Genomic DNA, 6,000 nt, shown 5'->3' on the forward strand with positions numbered 1-6,000 from the left:
GAGGAGTTTTGAATGAGTAGATAGACAAAATTTGGAGTTACGTCCATTTGGAAGCGTAACCATTGAAAACACTAATTTCCAATAGATTAATTAAGCATTCTTATACCTTTGAGCATATTCAAATTTTTTCAATGGCACATTGCACTTATATGCCGCCAAAGTATTTCACAATCAACTGATTTTCCATAGGCTCATGTGTTTTAAGGCATAACGGAGCTAATTTCACCATGTAACCAAATTAGTTCTTGTAGCACAATATTCTGGCTAGTTTGGTGAACCCATGTACCCACCATTCAGATTATTTACATGAAATTGTTTGTTACCTGTTGTACATCGAAGCTAAGTATATGTCAATACTTTACGAGTTATCTTTTCGTTTTACTTTACGAGTTAAGTTTTCGGTTATGGGTAGCAGTGTATGGAATAAAATAAAATTAACAACGTAGAAAGCAGCGATACAAAATGGAAGAAAACAATGCAAAGTTTAGAACATCCGTTGTTATTTTGTTTTATGGAGTTCAAAATTGTAGCATTTACAGAGCTTAATTTTAAGCGTTGTCTTTGTCAGTTTGGAAAACTTTGTGAAGCTCCTAAAATATATATTTTTTTCGTTTGTGATTAGTCATAGCAGCTGGTGAGTTTTTGCCTCACAAGCACAGTCTGCGATGGAAAAAAAAGGTTAACATGGAAATCTTCAGTTTGTGTAGGATTGAAACCATATTCTGATAGGTAGACCAGCAGGTAATCAACAGGGCCACAGAACAATTTACGATTTTCAGGTAGTCAAAACTGGAATTTACGTTGAGTCCATGAACAATTCTGTTTTAACCATATTTTATTTATCTTTTCAAAATTATACCCCTTGACTTTGAACTTCATTACCCCGAATACCCGAAGACCATCTCCACTAGTTTCAGTTTCTTGAATGGCATTACTTCGAATTCCATTATCACGGGACAATGTCATGCAAGGTTCGGGACAATAGCATTCAGTGTACTATGTTCAGGGCGATGACACTCGGGTTAATGAAATTCGGAGTTAAGGTATAGAATCTTCTCAAGAGAGTTTGATTTTCAAAAGAGACATGTTACACAAAGCTCTAAAAGTGTTATGATATTAAATTCAATGAAACCAAATTATAACGAAAGTTTCTTCCCTTCACGAATTAACATGTGAATGGATTGACTGATTTATACATTTTTTTTCACTGTTGTATTTATACTGAGCTCTAACATGTTTGTGTAATCGAAAAAACCGAGAAACCCAAAGGTAAAATTGTAGATTTTTGAAAAATATAAATGTAGTAATGTATGCTACAAATGATCACAAAAGTATTGACAGTAGTCTAGAGTTCTATTTCATCTATATTCTACAAAATTAGCTGCAATAGCCGGTAGCTTCTGCTTTTTCTTATTGGCATTTCGTCCCTACTGGGACAGAACCTGCTTGCCTTCTTAGTGTTCAATGAGCACTTCCACAATTAATAACTGAGAGCTTTCTTTGCCAAAGCTGACATTTCCGCATTCATATATCGTGTGGCAGGTATGAACATACTCTATGCCCACGGGAGTCAAGGAAATTTCCATTATGAAAAGATGCTGGATTGATCGGGAATCGAACCCAATCACCTCCAGCATGGCTTTGCTTTGTAGCCATGGACTCAAACCACTCGACTAAGGAAGGCCCAAGGAAGCTAGTTGGGCCATAAGACAATTTTATGAATAATAATAATTACACGAAAATTGCTCCGTAATGCCTTACAGCGCTTGAGCTTTTGAAAAAATAATCAATTGTGAAAGACTTTGGCGGCATGTACCGTTTTGATTCATATTACGGACAGCTTCAAATTCCGGACACTCTACTTCGTATGGGAAACATTTTACACGAAATGTTTCAATTTTTGTCGTTCAAAAGTTCTCATTGTCGAGGCTCGTTTTAGTATGCTTTTTCCAGAAATATCTTCGAAAATTTATAATGCCCAACTACCTTAGATGTCTCTTTAGTGGTTTGACGATTTCAATTGATGATTGGACTGTTCCATTAATGATTATCATGAGCTGTCCGGAATTCGATTCAAAGTGTCCGGAATATGAGGCAAAAGTGAGGAAGCGTCCGGAATAAGAATCATGAAAAAGCCACACATTTTGATTTATTTAAAATTATTCAAGTTGCGGAAGCGTATTCTTTACCCACCATTCGAAAGATAAGGGCTTCCGACGCTCGATAGCGCTAAGGAATCATACAGAATGATTTATTTTGTATGCTCTATGCTGGGTTATACTTCACTGAGTCCTTAAGTGTCCGTAATATAAATCAAAACGGTAAGTGCAATGTGTCATTGAAAACATTTGAACATGCTTAACGGAACGCCTGTTTAAAAGAATGCCTAATTAATCTATTGAAAATTAGTGTTTTCAATGGTTACGCTTCCAAATGGACGTAACTCCAAATTTCGTCTATCTTTTCGTCAAACTCCTCCCAGAAGTTACAAATAACTATATAAACCAACTTTGATTCAGATTTTTATATTATATCTATTCTGATAATCACGGCCAATGAAAACTCGTTTCAATATCTCAGATTTCCTTTGAATTATTGGATTTACACATTCAAAAGGGCGTAACTTCAAAACGGGCCCTACAATTTTTTTTTAATTTTGCCCAGACATGCAGCCTAGCTATAGAAATCGACTGGTGAGCACAGATTTGATGGAGTTTTTTTTCTGATAATAAAGGTCAGGGGAGCACCGTGATAGAGGGAGAGCCATCGAAAAACATCGAAATGACTGACAGACATTAAATATTTTGGAATCATTAAATTCCATGCAAGTGTTCATTTTGCCCGACACCTTTTTACTAGCCATGTTTTGGACCTAATTTTCTATCTCACTTTTTTGGCATATGATATGATTTTTATTACCATGAATGAATGTAGCACGTCATACTAACATAAAACTTGAAAACTAGCTGGGAGTAATTTGAAAAAAAAAAATGTAATTCCCCTACATTCAACAATAAAACTAAATTCATAGCGACAACATATAGTTTTTCGACATGAAAGTTATAATATAAGTGCAGTGAAAATATTTATTTTACTAGAAAAATAATAATGGGGAGTCGTATCCTATTCTTGACACTTTTGATTTACTTCGGCAGTAAGGGTTTTTGAAAGCTACTGAGCTCATATTTGGCCACAATATGCGTCGTAGTGAGATGTTTCTTATTGCAAAGTACAGACGATTCGGCCGAGAAAAAAACCCCATGCCAAAAGTGAATCATGGAAGTGCCCAAGTTGCTCTGCACCCTAAATACTCTTTATTTTAAATTTATTACTTGTGAAACAAAATTTAAAGTGATGGCATATAGTTTCATTGAAACTCATTTGACTGCAGTAGTCCAGTGAACATTTTTGGGTACAAAACTTTGAAACACAATTAAAATTCTAGCTAAGTCCAAAGCCAATGAACATATTTAAGCAAACCAGTCTTCCCAAACGAACACCGAACACGCTGGTTCAGGCAGTTTCGTACTCTCATTGTACCATGCCCACACAGTTACGGATCACTCACAGTGACGGATCACTTTGGCGTTCAACATCGGATAACTCGCTCAAAACATAAACGTTGACGTAAAACATATTTTTCCCATGTTATACTATTTGTCTTCTACCATTTGTAATGCTAAGCACAACATTCAACCGCTAAATAACGGTGTTTTTGACAAATGTTTAGTTGGTACCACACAGCTATCATTATATGGTTGTTTTCTGTAAGAAGTGCCGTCAGCATTTATAAGCTCCCACAGGTGGTAAAATTCAAATGTTATAGGATGTTTTATGCTCGTTCGCTTCGATTTAGTATGAATTCATCTTTGGAAAACATTTTACATGAATTTTTATTCAAAACACCGAATATTAGCACTTCTAACTAGTGATCCATAATATGGAAAAGAAAATGATTGTTTACCACGGTTATGGATCACTTCCAAAGAATGTAGATTACTGCTATTTTATGCATTGGATTCGACATTTTCAGACAATTGCACTAAGGATAAAACTAATGAAACTTCAAGGTTTGTAAATTTCATATTTTAGCAGACAAAAATGGGTGGAAAACTTGGTGTGGAACGGAAACAGTTCATGTCTCAATTACTACAATGCAGTATCACAATAAAAAAGCCATTTTACCCTTGTTTCCAGCTCTAACACTGCTATTTTTTGTAGTAATATATGTCACATTGTTAACTTTTGCCATACCATGCAATACAGATGCATTGAGTTGAAAATCTTTTGATTTTGTGCTCTGATCCGTAATATGTCACAATTTGATCCATAATATGAAAATTGATCCATAATATGGTTTTCAGGAACCGACACAATTTTTAATTGTTATGCAATCCTATGTAAATATTACACTCAAAACAGTTTACTAACCGAAGTTCCAATTTTTTTTTTTTACCAATTCATTTATTTAAGGCTCTATCGCGTTTAACGCTTTACGGAGCCGAGATTCATTTTTGTACTTTTTTTACAATTGTTTAACTTCTTAAGTACCAAGTTTAGTCCGGGTTGGAGCCAGGGTACTCGTGGCAACTCGAGGTTAGTGGTCACAAATATTTTTAGGAAGGGCTAGGTTGGGATTGGGTTACAGGGTTCTTTGCAGCTCATCCGGGTGGTATTTCATGGTTGCTCGTTTGTCGTATCATGGCGTATACCAACTTCATGTGGGTTTTCGATTGCCGGATGGCCAGGAACATCAATCCAACATAAATGGGACATAACACAGAGAGAAAAAAAAAACTGGGGAAGAACAAGAGAATTAAACTTTTATACAACACAAGCGAAGATAATCGTAAATCGACAACATGTAGACGAGATCGCGGGAGCCCAACACATCTCTAACTGAAACATAGGGTTGTCTACCTCGGGCCACAAGGGTATCCATAAGTTGTGCTCTGGAGGCGTCCATATCCGGGCACTGCCAAACTACGTGATCGATGTCATCATAACCGGAACCACACCTATTACATATATTGCTCAGCGCGAGGTTGATCCTGTGCAAATGTGCGTCTAGCGAGTAATGGTTGGACATAAGTCTTGACATCACGCGAATGAAATCTCGACTTACATCCCAACCTTTCCACCACGCTCGCAAGGAAACTCTAGGGATTATGGAATGTAACCACCGTCCCAGTTGGTCATTTAGCCAGTCGCTTTGCCAACCGTGAAGAGAACTTTGACGTACTAAATGAAACAATTCATCGTGTGAAATTCTTCTATCATATATCTCACCTTCCTCAGCGCCCACCTTTGCGAGAGAGTCCGCCTTCTCATTGCCATAAATTAAGCAATGTGAGGGGACCCATACAAAGGTAATCTTATATGATCTTTCGACCAGTGCACACATCTGCTCTCTTATTTTTGTAAGAAAGTAAGATGCATGCTTTACAGGTTTCATCGATCGGAGTGCCTCAATAGAACTGAGACTATCCGAGAAGATGAAGAAGTGGTCTGCGGGCATGTTAGAGATCATCCCCAAAGCGAAGTTGATTGCTGCCAGCTCAGCAACATAAACCGTGCAAGGTTCCTGAAGTTTTCGGAAGGCGGAAGAGTTTTCATTGAAGACACCGAAGCCAGTGGATCCATTTATACGTGACCCGTCAGTGAAATATCTCCTGTAGGAATCGACATTCTGGAACTTTGCGTTGAAAATACGTGGAATAGTTATACATCGAAGTTGATCTGGAATTCCATGAATAGCTTGTTTCATGGACAGATCATATTCAACAGAGGAACTGTCATTGGTGAAGCGTAAACGTGGAGGGTTATAACATGGAAGGCTAATGTCAGATGACATGTAGTAGAGATAATATCTCATGAATTTTGACTGAGTGTTCAGTTTGAGCAATTCTTCGAAGTTTTCGATGACGAGTGTGTTGCTCACTCCACACTTAATAAGTATTCTTAGCGAGAGCTCCCAGAATCGGTTTTGTAGCGGTAAAA

This window comes from Aedes aegypti, chromosome 3, assembly GCF_002204515.2.
Source record: "Aedes aegypti strain LVP_AGWG chromosome 3, AaegL5.0 Primary Assembly, whole genome shotgun sequence".
NCBI lineage: Eukaryota > Metazoa > Arthropoda > Insecta > Diptera > Culicidae > Aedes > Aedes aegypti.